The sequence below is a fragment of the Gorilla gorilla genome, chromosome 16, assembly GCF_029281585.2.
Source record: "Gorilla gorilla gorilla isolate KB3781 chromosome 16, NHGRI_mGorGor1-v2.1_pri, whole genome shotgun sequence".
Classification (NCBI taxonomy): Eukaryota; Metazoa; Chordata; class Mammalia; order Primates; family Hominidae; genus Gorilla; species Gorilla gorilla.
Genome location: NC_073240.2, coordinates 61,450,845 through 61,466,519, shown reverse-complemented (window position 1 = coordinate 61,466,519; position 15,675 = coordinate 61,450,845). Strand labels below are relative to the sequence as shown.

Sequence of the window (15,675 nt, the reverse complement as noted above, 5' to 3'; positions counted from 1 at the left end):
TAGAAAAGTTGACAGTGCCACTTGTGGCAGGATTTTACTGTCATTGTGAAAACTATATAAAATGATGACTTACAGTAAGGCTCAGAGTTTCAGCATAATATATAATAATAATAAGACTTCTGTCAGCTTATAAGTGATGTAGGAGTTCTTTGCAGTGCCGGTGGTTTATCTGTGGCTTGGTGGTCGCAGGAACAGTGCTTTGTGCCATTACTTGCTGGCTGAGGCTGATTCATTCTGCGACTGATGCTCCTGACTGAGTCCTCTTCACTCTGATTAGTCACTTTTGCCTTCATTTGCTGGAACTAAAATCCTGAAAGTTTACTTGCTTCCTCCGTGTACTTTCTCGAGCCATATTTAAAGCACCCTTCAGTAAGCCACAGGAAGCATAGCTGTGGGGACGTGGGGGCGCGGGGCAGGAATCATGAAAAATGAGAATGTTGCGCTGGCTGAAAAGTGCCTGGTGTCTGAGATCAAAGCTGTCTGACCTTCGTCCGTATTGGCATCAGGGTGATGACTTGTTTTCTTTGTTCTGTCACCTTGGAAACTGAGGCACGGATTTTATGTACGTAAATAAAGAGTAACAGGATCCGTTCTCTTCATCATATAGCAATTGTAAGAATTATTTGGAATATTTAGATCCTGTAACAGGATCTGGTGAAATGCAAGTGAAAAAAAAATCAAGATGTTTGTAGGAGGAAATGTATAAGCCAAGAAGAGGTCCCTGTCATGTACATACTCGGATGGATATTGGCACCCTCAAAAAAAAGTCAACAGGGTCTCAAGTGACAAAGATGAAAAGAGAACATGCTAAGGGTTGGGCTAAGTTAGTATAGCCTGAATTTTTTCAGTGTCCCTAAAATACTTTTTGCTCCTTAAAGTTGTGGATATGAAGAGCAGTGTTGGGGCTTCCCTAGGGAGAAGAGATGGCTTCTAGGAACGTGGGTGGGGCTAATGCAACATGTATGGGCAGAGTGGAATTTGGGTCACTAGCAGAGGCTTTGGCTGGTACTAGAATACATACATAGGCCTTTCCTCCTAAGCACCATGAGTGCAGGGATCATTACTATCTTGTCTGCCGTTGTTTCCGTGTCACCTAACATGGTGCCTGACTAACATGGGGCAGGGCAAGAACAATTATGCAGTCAACCGGGGGTAGATGGCAAGCCTGAGATTTCATAGACAAATAAATCCCACTTTGCGCTGAAAGATCAAATTGTTCATACATTGTCCATTAATGAGGTATTCAAATAATTTCAAGCTTCTTTTTGGCCCTGTAGACCTGAATTTAAAGAGATTCTGGGACCAATTAGTGACAGCTCTGAAATTAGAGGTAACTAAAGTGACCTCACTGCATATGGGTTGATTTATCAATTTGTAAAGGCCTTGAGAGTGCTGGTTTTACATTATGTGGGGAAAAGCAAAGACAAGGGAACACTTGGCTGTGTGTGGCAGGATTGATCCACATGCATTTGGATAATACAATATCATAAGGGTCCAGTCTCTCACCCTGGCAGTGAGGAGTGTCCTCGAGGTTTGGGCGAGGCCCCTCCAGTCCTGGATGTATCTCTTGCTCACAAATACAAGGTGGGTAGAACGGAGGGGCAGTTATGTGCACAACAATACACCATCGAAACTCTCATTTGTCAAATCCAAACTGTACGAAATGAGAAGGGACAACCAGGATGTAAAGCTAGGAGAGCCTATTGGTGAAAGAGTTAACGCTGCAAGGCATGGAGACCACAGGGAGCTCTTTGAGCCAGAATTCAGATGCTCATCTTCCGTGCTTTTTGCCGGGTACCTTTGACTTTTGATGTGGGCATGGGAGGAGCATTTAAGTCACTGGGCCAGTGTCAGGAGGAGGAGGAAATAAGTTTAATGGCCACTGAAACAAAAACCTTTGACTGAGCTCTGGCCCAGCTCTGCCTTACAGGGACCATTTGACCTTAAACATGCCCCTCCACCTTTCTGACACTCAATTTCCTCACTGCAAAATGGATCCAACAGTATCTTCACTACTTACTTCACAGAGGGAGATGAGGAAATCAGAAAGTAGATTGAAAACATGCTGCCAACTGTTTTGGTTACTGTAGCCTTGTAGTATAATTTGAAGTCAGGCAGCGTGATGCCTCCTGCTTTGTTCTTTTTGCTTAGGATTGTCTTGGCTATACGGGCTCTTTTTAGGTTCCATATGAATTTTAAAGTAGTTTTTTCTAATTCTGTGAAAAAAAATCAATGGTAGTTTAATGGGAATAGCATTGAATCTATAAATTACTTTGGGTAGTATGGCCATTTTCATGATATTGATTCTTCCTATCCATGAGGATGGAATGTTTCTCCATTTGTTTGTGTCCTCTCTTATTTCCTTGGGCAGTGGTTTGTAGTTCTCCTTGAAGAGGTCCTTCACTCCCCTTCTTAGATGTATTGCTAGGTATTTTATTCTCTTTGTAGCACTTCTGCATGGGAGTTCATTCATGATTTGGCTCTCTGCTTGTCTACTGTTGGTGAATAGGAATGTTTGTGATTTTTGCATATTGATTTTGTATCCTGAGACTGCTGAGGTTGCTTATCAGCTTAAGAAGCTTTTGGGCAAACACAGTGGGGTTTTCTAGATATAGGATCATGTCATCTGCAAACAGTTTGACTTCCTCTCTTCCTATTTGAAAGAATATTTCTTTCTTTCTCTTGCCTGACTGCCTTGGCCAGAATTTCCAATACTATGTTGAATAGGAGTGGTGAGAGAGGGCATCCTTGTCTTGTGCCAGTTTTCAAGGGGAATGCTTCCAGCTTTTGCCCATTCAGCATGATATTGGCTGTGGGTTTGTCATAAATGGCTCTTATTATTTTGAGGTATGTCCCATCAATACCTAGTTAATTGAGAGTTTTTAACCTGAAGGGATGTTGACTTTTATTGAAGGCCTTTTCTGCATCTGCTGAGATAATCATGTGGTTTTGTCTTTAGTTCTGTTTATGTGATGAATTACATTTATTGATTTGCACATGTTGAACCAGCCTTGCATCCCGGGGATGAAGCCAATTTGATCATGGTGGATTTGTTTTTTGATGTGCTGCTGGATTCAGTTTGCTGGTATTTTATTGAGGATTTTTGCATCAATGTTCATCAGGGATATTGGCCTGAAGTTTTCTTTTTTTGTTGTATTTTTGCCAGGTTTCGGTATCAGGATGATGCTGGCCTCATAGAATGTGTTAGGGAGGAGTCCCTCTTTTTCAATTGTTTAAAATAGTTTCAGAAGAAATAGTACCAGCTCCTCTTTGTAGCTCTGGTAGAATTCAGCTGTAAATCCGTCTGGTCCTGGGCTTTCTTTTGATTGGGATCACTCACACAGTTTTAGAGAGATTGAACCTCTTTTTAAAGTTTTCCAGCCAGCCCTTACTGGCTTGAATTTTTTATTATGAAAATTTCAAACATGAATGCAAAGAGGGGCAACAGTGGAATGAACTGCCCTATACCCAACACCCAGATTCAGCCTTACCAACATTTTGTCACACTTGCTTTATCTATCCCTGTTTCCCTTTGCTAAAGCATTTTAAAGCAAACCCCAGACATCATATCATTTCATCTTTACATATTTTAGCATGCATCCTGCTCAAAAGTAAATGCCCAGTGCTCTCACATTATCCCTTGTTTCCTTTACAAGGCTGCTTAGAAATGTTTTGTGATTGTTATTGTGTTCTGTTTTCTGGACCTGCTATGTAGCGTGAACTCATTTTTCCTTTCTGTACTACCCCATAGACCTGCCACGTGGTCCAAAAGAGTATTAGTCAAGAAATGATGCTGCATTGTTTTATTTAGGAAGAATGACCCAAAATTCACAGATTAAGTAATAATGATAAACTAAATATTTACAATTGGGATTATGCAAATATAAAACAGAGCTATCTTTAAAAATAAAGTGTATTTTTTTAAAAATCTGGCAAAAACAGTTTTGCCAAACTACTATTCCAACTGATCCCAGCTTAATTCAGTGGGAATGGCATGCTGACTTTTTATTATAAAATCACTTTGAATAGGAGAGAAATTGTTAAACTCAAGTTAACCTCTAAGCTGTTGTATCTAAGAACTATGCATATTGAAATCACTGTTTCCAAAATAGTTTTCTCAATCTCAGAAATGAGAGAGTTATCCTGAATTGCCATGTAGGAGAAGCCAGCCACACAAGCCTGGCTTCTTGCTGTATGTAGCATATGGTTAACTAAAAAGTTTTCTGCAGATTTTTTATTATCCCAGAGCCAATATGAGATTAGTTTTACAAGTTGGGTTATAACCTTTACAGCTTCTGGGTTGGGGATCTGCTAACAAGATCATAAAGATCTTTCTAACAGATGAGGCATGCATGCCCTGTGTTCAGCTCTGGTAATGACCAAATCAATTTTATCACAAGTGTTTAAAAGTGCCATTTTAACTTTTCTATTGATTGCCTGACCTTTGCTTTGGGTCCTGGGATTAGCGTGTGTTCTCTCCCCTCTCACTCTTTGTATGTAGCCTTCCAGTTTCTCTTCAGCTGTGCAAACCTCTCTTTAGATGTCCCCGACCTTCTCAGTTAGCACTTATCTCACCCTCTATGCTCCTCTTGTCTTCTCTACACACTTCCAGGAGCTTTGGAGTCACTATTGGTAAACTAGATGTGTGGCTTTGGGGAGTCAACTTCATTCACTTAACAAGTTTTTCTGATCCTCAGTTAACAATTTTTTGTGAGTATCTATGTGCCAGGCACCATTCTAGGCATCACAAATACAGTGGTATACCAAGGATGGGAAGTCCCTGCTTCAAGAATTGAAATTGTTGGGAAGACATACAACTATATCATAGAATGTCAGGAGGAGGGAACTATTGTGAAGATACAAAGTAAAGCAAAATGGAGAGGGGGGCAGGGAGAGTGAATGTGGATAAGCTGGCTGGGAAGCATTCTAGCAGGAGATGAGAGCTGAGCAAAGATCTGGATGGATGTGAAGGAGACCTGCGGAGAAGTGGAGGGAAAGTGAGACAGGCAGGGGGAACTACAAACAGAAAGGATGAGTCTGGAGCAAGCTTAGAGCTTTAGAGAAAATTGAAGATGGCTAGTGTGGAAGAATGAGATGGGTGAGACACAGAGAGAGAGGGAGACACTAGGTTGGAGAACTAGGCAGGCCGGATCATGTAGGACCCTCTTAACTGTGGAAGGAGTTTGAGCAGGGGACTGATGTGATCGGATTTATAGTTCAAAAAGTCACTCTGGCTTACATGGAGCTTCTAAGTAAGGCTAGTGAGATTGTTCCTGGGTCCAGTTGAGGTGCCCTGTATAGTAACAGGAAGACTTCAACACGTCCAGGCCTCAGAGCCCACAGAGCCACTCCTGTGTAGGGTGCTACTTTTTGCTCTGCTCCTAATTGGCTGGCTGACTTGAAAACAGTTGCCTAATCCCTCTGAGTCCCAGTTTGCCGTCCTTTTTCAGGGAGAGGTACAATTTCTTTAGTCTATTCCAGATCTAACATTCGGGGATTTTAATCTATAAACTAGTTATTTCCTAACCCTGTGTATTTGTTAGGGTAAAAGTTGAAAACTATTGTAGCAAAGAGACTCAAGAACACAGTGACTTATATGAGGTAGAAGCTGGCTTCTCTCTCCTGTGGTATTGAAGCCAGTGGAGGCTGCCAAGGAAGCTCTGCTCACAGGTCCTGTCTGGGTGCTCTCTCCTGTCTCCAAAGGTGGCCTTGCCCACATGGCTGGAGCTGGGTCATGGCCTTATGCAAGTTCCAGTCCATGGAAAGAGAGACAGAAAGGATATCCAGAGTGAACAGCTTCCTTTTAAGTGACATGGAAGTTACACACGCCCCTCCTGGTCACATGTCTTGGTAAGAATCTAGTCTTTTGGCCATACCCAGCTGCAAGGGACTCTGGGAATTACAGCCTCTAACTGGATGGCTATGTGTCCATCTAAAACTTGACTGCCCTGGAGGCATGGGAGAATGGATTTGGTGGGGCAGCAAGAAAACAGCTGCACTCTGTTTTTGGAGGACCCCAGAGTATTATTGCCAGACACCTTACACTCATAACATTTCCTGGACCTTTGTATTAATTTCATGGAACTGTGGTAACAAAGTGCCACAACCTGGGTGGCTTAAAACAACAGAAATTGTTTTACGCCAATTGTCATTGGCATAGGCAAACACCTGTGTGGTAGCTAAAGGATGGTGGTGTTCTCTCACAGTTCTGGATGCTAGAAGTCCCAAAATCAATGTGGCAGCAGAGCCTTGCTCCCTCTGAAGGCTTTAGGGAAGCAGTTCCTGAAGCCTCTCTCCTAGCTTCTGGTAGTTGCTAGAAATCCTTGGCATTCTTGAGCTTATAGCTATGTCACTCCAATCCCTCCTCCATCTGCATGTGGCCTTTTTCTCTATGTGTTGTCTGTGTCCCTGAATGCACATCTCCCTCTCCTTCCTCTTACACAGATAGTAGTAATTAAATTTAGACTAAATCTAAATACTTAGTCTAAGTATTCAGATGACTGGCCCCTGAACCAGTATTGCTTCATCTTAATTATATCTATAAAGATATGATTTCCAAATAAGGTCACATTCGCAGGTATCAGGAGTTAGGACTTGAATGTGTCTTTTTGGGGGATGCAACTCAACCCGTTACAACCTTTTTAAAACTAAAATTTAAAAAAAGACAAATGGAAAAAGAATAATTTAAAAGAGAAGAACTGTGCTAGTTGAAATCAATCAAAATATAACAAGGTATGTCAATCTCAGAAAGAACCCATAGTTTATTCTGAAGCTCAGGGCCACCTTAGTGTCACATCCCAAGGACATATGGGCCTTTTTTCCTTCCCTTCTCTATGGAACATTCCAATGCATTCCTGTAAGATGCATTGCCATCAGATAACATTGCTTAGATAATAGAATTCACTGACAGCTGACCACTTTCAGCTTTGCACTGCCTATATCTTTTGATAATCACAACAGCCTCATGAAAAAAGTATCCTTACTTCCATCCTACAGATATTGAAACTGAGGCTCAAGCTAAGTAGCTTGCCTCAAGTGAAACGACTAGTTGGTAGGTGAAACTGGGCTTGCAACCTGGGTCTTTCTGACTCCAGAGGTCATCCTCTTTGTATTACAGGGCACTAACTCCTGGAGATTTATCAGGAGGTCCTGATGAAAGGGCTCACTCCTGCCTTGAGGATTTTGTGATCAGTCTCTGAGGTAGCACCTGTACTGCAGAGGTCTCCACAGGCCTTTGGTTGCTGGTATGTGTTGACACTGTAGTCATATGCCCTATAGTCATTGGCTTAGGCAAACACCTGTGTGGTAGCTAAAGGGTGGTGGTTTTCCTAGGAGTCAAAAGTTGTCCCACGTCAGCCCCTAGGTCTCTCACTGCATTCTCGAGCACTGCGCAAAATACATGGTACTAAGCAAGCCTTATTTTTCAGACCTTTATCAGCATATTGGTTATGATTACCATTTTGGCAAGTATTATCAGATTATCCATCACCACAGGGCACTCCTGAAAGTGGCCAGCTATGCTATCACACTTTCACTTCAGACTTCACACAGGGTTCCCTAGAAAGGATAATGCAATCAGTACTTGCCATAGGAAACTGGGTCTCCTAACAGTCACAGAGAGATGTTTGCAATATTAAAAACTAATATTAGGTCAACATTGCCTTGCTTTATTTCATTTTATATTCACAGTAACCTTGTGGAATAGTTATTTAATATTAACTTTTCTTTCTTATTATTATAATTTTATTTGTACAGGTGTTTTATAGAAATTTTAGAAAACATAGACAAAGAAAAATCGGTCATAATTCCTCCACCCAAAGATAATCACTCTCATTAATTTGGTGTATGTATTTTTTGTCTTTTTTCTATACATTTTTTTTTCCTTTTTTGACAAAATGATATACTATGCTTTGGGACTTTGAATTTTTTTGTTTCTCATAATGCAGCTGGAACATCATTGTCTCTGATTTGTTTTTATTTATTTTAATGATGGTAGCGTCTTCCATTTGGTAAACATATCATGCTTTATTTGCCATCCTTTACTGCTAATATTTGGGTGTTCCCTTGAATGTTTTGCTGATATAAATAATGTTATGATAACTCTTGTGTATATTCATGATTAATTCCTAAAATTTCTAGTGGTGGAATTTTAGAATGAAAGAAGAAATCTTTTTCCTCTCCTTTTAGTGATGAGGAAACTGAGGATCGGAGAGAGTATCTTGCCCCAAATTATATAGCTGGTAAGTGGCAGAGCTGGGAAAAGAATCCAGATTTCCTGATTCTAAAATCCCATATGGGAACATAGCTTGTACATCTAATCTAACAATACCAAACTTTTCTTCATAAAATCTATGAATGCAAGGTAAGTATTTTGTTGTTGTTGTTTTGGAGACGGAGTCTCATTCTGTCACACAGGCTGGAGTTCAGTGGCACAATCTCTGCTCACTGCAACCTCTACTTCCTGGGTTCAAGTGATTCTTGTGCCTCAGCCTCCTGAGCAGCTGGGACTTCAGGCATGCGCCACCATGCCTGGCTAATGTTTTTGGTATTTTTTGGCAGAGATGGGGTTTCACCACGTTGGCCAGGCTGGTCTCAAACTCCTGACCTCAGATGATCCTCCAGTCTCGGCCTCCCAAGAGAAGTATCTTGATGGCTACTTTCTTTTCTTGAGCTTTTATCCAGCAATCACCAATCCAGACAAACTGCCTAAAGTTTTGTAATCAGAGGGGAGTAGAGAGGCTACAAATAATAATGATCTATGATTTCCTAATTTATAATTTAATCAGTTTTTCATACGTCTTCTTCAAAGTGTTAATAATATTGATACTCTAAAACATTCTTTAGGGGCCCATGGTATTCTATATATTAGGAAGTAACTGGTCACTACCTCTCTACTTTTAAATATTTGTTTAATACCCCATTGGATCCTAGGGCTTTTACTTTTCATCTTATCTGAGAGTGGGTCTCATTTCCTCCAAATTTAGAACTGAATTTCTATTGTGTCCACTTTGGCAGATTCCCTCTCTTCTCTAGGTGATTCAAGACATGAGTGAATGCATGGGGTTTTTCCTTCTTCCATCATTACATAGTGATACCCTTGGTCTATCTATGCTTCTGCCATCAGTAGCAGACTTCGTTTTGGGGGGAGCTGCAGACCAGGTGATATTTCTTCAGTCTTTACTTGCCTTGACTTGGTATGCTGACCAGGATCCATGCTCGATGAGTTATGATTTAGGTTGTCTGTCCAAGGGCGTGATTCATGCAAACTTCCCATAGTGTCTGACTTGCTTTGGGGCCAGCAACTCCATAATCTTTGGGCCATCCTCATCCAGCCTGTTCTGGTAGCTTCGACTTTGGGGGCTGCAGCTATAGCCGGCATCCAGGCAAGTCACCCACAGACAGTTCACGTCCGTACCTGCCCATATGAGTGACAAAGATAAACAGATTTAACAGATTGCAGAGGCACATAAAGTAAAGCATTTCTGGAAAAGCATGGTGAAAGCTGCTGCTGTTTACCTGAGCTGAATTATTCACTTAGAAGATAAAACTGCTCAATTCTAGAAGGCTAAGCTGAAAGTGTTGATATCAGTTCACACCTCTGCCCTCAGAGCTCCAAGATCAAATTTAAATCAACCAGGTAATATCTAATGGATAGCATCATCTTCCATACAGACACCCAATAAAAGGAAGTCAATTTGAAAAAATAAGGCTTCTTATGATTCTTACTATACATAAGTACTAATCATACTTTGGGACGAGTAAATAACAAGAGAAATTACCCTCCTTACATATGGACTTTTCGTAGTGCATTGAATAGTAATCTCTGAGAAGAGGGATGTTTCCCAAATAAGTTTTGTCTGAAGATTTCTTTCTCAGATAGACTGATGGTCTCTTTATGTTGCCTTTGCTGGGGAACCCGGAATGAGGCTTTGTCCTTGGAACTGTTTTGTTAAAGATAAAGGCAGGACTTGAAAGAGGGCATACTTCTGGTCTGCCTGTCCAAAATTAAAAGATATTTCTGGGCACTAATGTCAGGAAATATGACCTAGAGATGGAGAGCAATCACAAATTTTTTTTTGAATTCAAAAAACAGGAAAAATTCCTCTTATCCATTCCCATAACCATTTTTCAAACTAAAATGGAATATTTTTCATGGCGTCAAAAGCACCTTGGTTGGTAAAAGAGCTGAAATATTATGGCCGAAACAGCTCAACCTAGGCTCAAATCGAACATAAAAGAAACCTCCCATTACAGTATTATTAATGTTCATAATTAGTATATCTAAATGATTTTTAAAGGCTTTTTATGCAATTACAAAATGTTTGATTGTCGTAACATTGCTAATGCTTTGATGCCTTCCACGTGTTGTCCTTGGTCCCTGCAACCCTGGCACATAATTTATTTCTCTTTTGAGTGAACTCTAAGCATTAGTGTCCATTAAGAATTTTTGAAACAAAGTCCAAAGATTACTTGGAGCACTTTCAGTAATATGTACTGATTATCATTAATAGTTCTTTTGTCCTAGACAAGGACGTTGTTTTGTAACATCATTTTGTTTGGCGAGGCCCTACTCGGGCTGTGTTCCGGATCCGCCTCGTGCATAGATTTTCTTTTTGACTATGTGTAGAATGGAGCAGTCTCCTGGGACAACTCAGGATTGAGGAGGAGGGGGACAGAAGGCCAGCACAAAGTGATATTTTTTCTTTAGAAAACAATTATTAGCTATTCAAAAAAGAAGCCTAAATTCTAGGCCTCGTTTCTTAGCTAGTGTTGATGCACTGCATATAATTTTGCCGTTTTAACTGCTAGCGCCTCACAATGAGGAAGTCAAAAAGAAGTAAGGAGAGCACAGCGGATCCAGGAGACCACAGCCTTTGCAGCATGCTTGTTGAGAATGTGGCAGGGAGTGGGTTAAGTGTTTGGGTTTTATTTGGAAAATTCTTTCCTTAGCTCTCCAATGCTGCCTTCCCGGATGATCCCGTTTAATAACAGGATTAATGGGTTTTGCCTATGTCCAATCAAGGGTTGTCTCTCTGTTTGTCTAATATAAAGTGGATTCACAAGGTGTATGCAATAAGAAACATACTTTAGTAGGAAAGAGGTACTATATCCTGTGCCCCACGTGAATTATCTTACATTTTACTATAAACCTAGTCCTAAGAATTTTATTCCCATTTTATGGAATAAGAAAAGAAAGGCTCAGAGAAGTTAAGCTATTTGCCCAAGCTCTCATAGCTTAAATAATAGGTGTCTTCTTTAACTCAGACATCTTGCAGGGAGGGAGAATAAATCTTGTGAAAGCCTTCAGATTTGGAGCCCTCCTTTTCTAGGAATTAAAGGAGGAGTCAATGTGCAAGCCTGGTGTAGAGACATGAGTTGGGCCAATTCAAGACTTTGTTCATTATCACTCAACACATCTCTTCCTCCCTGCCACATTCACTTGCAATGTAAAAATATTGACATATTTTTAAAATAAAAGGAAATCTACATGGCATGGTTTTGAGTGGTTTGTTTGTTTGTTTGAGATGGTGTCTCGCACTGTCGCCCAGGCTGGAGTGCAGTGGCGTGATCTCAACTCACTGCAACCTCCATCTCCCAGGTTCAAGTGATTCTCCTGCCTCAGTCTCCCGAGTAGCTGGGATTACAGGCACCCACCACCACACTTGGCTAATTTTTTGTATTTTTAGTAGAGACTGTGAGTTTCACTATGTTGGCCAGGCTGGTCTCAAATGCCTGACGTCATGATCTACCCATCTCGGCCTCCCAAAGTGCTGGGATTACAGGCGTGAGCCACCATGACCAGCCTGTTTGTTTTTTAATACTAACACAGAATTTTTTCAGTTTTTAATATCTCTATCTCAAAAGTTGTTTTCTCGTTGCAAAAGAGGACAAAAGAAGACACGCAGGCTGAATACTGGCAAAGTGGCAGAGTGGCATCAAGTCTAGAGCCTTGTCCAGGATACAAGGCCTCTGGAAATGCTGGTTTGGTAATTGCAAAATTTGGGAAGAGGAAAAATGCCACCTCTTACTAAAAAAAAAGAAAAAAAAGTAAAATTAACTGGATACCCAGACAATTTCCTAAAAACCAAGAGAAAATTAGAAGTCCGTCAAGAAAGTTAACTGGTCCAAGATTTGGCACTGATGGGAAATACCAGCTTACATTCCTGAAGTGCTCTGTTCTGGGATGACTATAATGAAACTTCCCTACTGATAACCATGGCAGGGCTAAATCTGTGATATTTTCATGACATTTCCTTTGCTTTACTTTGAAGCATGGCCAGTTAAAGAGAGTCAAGCATTTTTGCTGTATTAGAAGCCCAACTTTGCTTTGGACCGAATATTTTGGGGCCTTTTAGCCCTCTTAGTTTTAGGGGTTTAACTGGCAATTTAAAACTTCTGTCATATTGTTAAGTTAGAAATTGTGCTCAAGCATTACCTGGAAATCTGGAAATACACCTGCCGTGTGTGTGTGTGTGTGTGTGTGTGTGTGTGTGTGTATCTGGGTAAAATAGAAGGAGTCTTACAGCTTTATCAAAAGGTGCCATTTTTCTCTAGCCCAGATAATTTTTAAAGATCTCCCAAGAAAAGTGCATCTTTTACTTATATAACCTTTTGTGGGCACTGCCTTTTTTCTTCTTTGGTTGTTAAAGGCAAGAAGAAAAAAGTTTCAGGGGGTTACCTTTGATTATGAGCCACATTGGATTTCTTACAGTGAGAAATAGATCTGACAGCCTGTTGCTTGGAAAGATGTGGTTTGGTTTGATAGCTTAGAAGCAGGGCAAGGAGCCATTGGTTGATGAACTGGAAGGGAAATTAAGAAATCGTGTTGGCTGGGCAAGGTGGCTTACGCCTTTAATCCAGCACTTTGAGAGGCTGATGCAGGAGGATTGCTTGAGGCCAGGCATTCAAGATCAGCCTGAACAACATGGCAAGACCCCCATCTCTACAAAAAAAGTAAAAATTCTCTGGGCATGGTGCCACATGCCTGTAGTTCCAGCTACTAGGGAGGCTGAGGTGAGAGGATGGCTTGAGCCTGGGAGGTCAAGGCTGCAGCGAGCTATGATGGTGCCACTGCACTCCAGTTCAGGCAACACACTGAGAACCTGTCTGGAAGAAAAAAAATGTCACTGACTACCTCATTCTGTATATAAGAAAACTAAGACCCAGAGAAGCTAAATTATTTGCCCAAGTCATCCACTGTGTTCACTTTGGGCTTAGGGTGTATGTGTATTTTAGGTTTAGAAACTTGGTTCCACCCCGTCATTCACCACAACTCTATCAAGTCCCTATCTCTGTAGAGAGCATTACCCTGCTCGTGGTCTGTTTGTGAATCTCTGGGGAAGGATCTTGGTGTTCTTCCCAGTCATTTGGAAGTGAATCAAAACCTGCACAACAGCTGGACTTGGTTCGATGCCCTTCGGTAGTGGGGACCAAAGTCCTTGCCTGTGCTGATCAGCAGCCCACTTGGATAATGCAGCCACTTGCTAGTGAGTAGGCAGCTTCCTTTTGTTTATTTTTTTAAATTTAAGACTGGGTGTCACTATGTTGCCCAGGCTGGACTTGAACTCCTGGGCTCAAGCTATCCTCCTGCCTCAGTCACCCGAGTAGCCGGGATTATGGGTACCCACCACCATACCAGGCTCTTTCCCTAGACTTTAGAGAGTAAAGAGAATGGAGCTTGGGATCTAGAATAGAGTACACTTACTTTAAGGAACTTGGTTCTCCGTCTCATGCTCTCTTCCATCAAACATGAGGATATTTTCTAGTCAGAGTACTTGATCTGAAAACCAGAGTCCTAGGCCATGAGTCAGTATGAAACTGAGGGACATCATGAGTAGCAATGGCATAGCTTTCAGTATCACATGGTAATTCAGTTTGGTTAAACTAATACTATGTGAGTTGCTCACCCCTTACCAAAGTCATTTGTGTCACACTTCCCAATTTGTAAAGCTCTTCATACATCCTTATTTCCTTGAATTTTCACAACAGTCTTTTAAGTGTCATCATGACTGTATACAATTTTAGAAACCAAGAAATTCAGGACTAGAAAAGTTAAGTAACTTGTTCAAGGTCTCTCAACCTAGAAGCAGGAAAATGGGCTATACACGCAAGCTCAGGTCAGCTTGACTCCAGATCTAGTTACCTTAAGAGCTGCCTTTATTCTTGGATTCCTCATTAGAATCAGAATTATTTGCCTCCTTGAGACTTATTGTAGTTTATCTTTAGTAAGCCTAATTCTCCCAAAAATCTCGATTCAGAGCTACTGCTGGTGGTAGCACTAGGTTTGCGTATGATTTTTTTTCTGAAGGCCTTTCTCCTTCCACTTGAGGAAAAACACTGGCAATGTATGACTGCTATGAGCTCACTGAGGCTGACCTCTCTTCCTGGTGAGAAAAACAGGAATCTTGTAACCTCTAGGAAAATCAGAAAAAGAAAAGGGGAGACCCATCCCTCATTTAAGGGTGAGAAAATGGCTGCTGGTAACAAACCCAGGCACACATGCCTGCTGCGAATGAAGGCCTAAGGCGGGCAAGTGTGGGTAATTCGGTCAGCTGGATTCCTGGCAGAATACTATGTTCTAGAATATTCCGGAACATTCTAGATTCAATTCAATATGCTCTTCTAGTAGTAGGGACTGTGGTTTCTGTGTGTTTGCATCAGCATCTGAGTACATCTTTCACCCAAACTCAGGATGAGTCTTCCTGGTTTAAATATGGCTGAGGGCACTCCCATAGGTTTAAATTATTTACAGAGCTGACTGCTGAGTGGTATGCTCCAAGGAGTAAAACTTTTTTGAGTATTTACTTTTTTGAGGGTACATCTACACTAGCATTTTTAAAGATTTGCCATGAGTGTACTTCCAGTTTAATATAACTTTCCACAGAGAAATGTTTTATTATGCCAATTAAACTTTCCTGAGCCTCAGTTTCCCCATCTGTGAAATGAAAAGGATGTTTTCTGCTTTTTTTGGTACTTCTATGGAATCATTTACTATGAAGTACTAGAGCTTCTATGGAGAAATTAGGTTTCAGAGGAACAAAGAGAATTCCAATACATTTTCTGATTTTTTTCATTAAATTTGCCTTTTGTGTGTTTGTATTGTTTTTGTTTGTTCACTTACTCTAGGGAAATAGACTTCTGTCTTCAGAATGGCTAGGTTAAAAAAATTAAATATCATGCACAGTCATACCTCCATAATTAAGCAGTTGTAATGCAATTTTAACAAATATTGCTCTTGTGTCAGGAGTGTAAGCTTTTCTCCATAAAAATGTGTTTATTAATTGATTGGTATATCTTCATTGGCTATCATAAATGTAATTTACATTCTTCTTGTATAGGTTAAGGCTGCCATATAAAATACAAAATGCACAGTTAAATTTGAATGTAAGATAAACTACAAATTAGTATCAGAAATTCAAATTTCACTGGGTAGCCTGTATTTTATCTACTAAATCTGGCAATCCCAATATAAGTGTAGCTCCCAGTTATTTATATTGATTATTAATTGACAGTTAAACAAAACTGAGGGACCGAGAGATTGTGTTGTTGCCAAAGTCATGCTTCCTGCTGGAGACAGATAATGAAAAGTTTTAGCTCCATGCCAGCTACTGCGACCTCCGAGATCAAGCAGCTTTCTTGCGAAGATTTTCAAAATCTATTATCAATGTAATCGTC

General features: G+C 40.7%; 1 protein-coding gene and 1 long non-coding RNA gene across 2 annotated transcripts in view; one reads left to right on the top strand and one right to left on the bottom strand.

Moving 5' to 3' along the window:
* The window catches only part of RORA (RAR related orphan receptor A), a 736,533-nt gene that overhangs the window by 533,158 nt on the left and 187,700 nt on the right, over positions 1-15,675 (top strand). The window lies entirely within an intron of this gene.
* LOC101126260 (uncharacterized) lies at positions 8,893-14,537 on the bottom strand. The gene is made up of 2 exons (XR_008671833.1): positions 13,706-14,537; positions 8,893-9,415 (listed from the first exon to the last, which is right to left on the bottom strand). It is a non-coding gene; the product is annotated as an uncharacterized lncRNA (long non-coding RNA).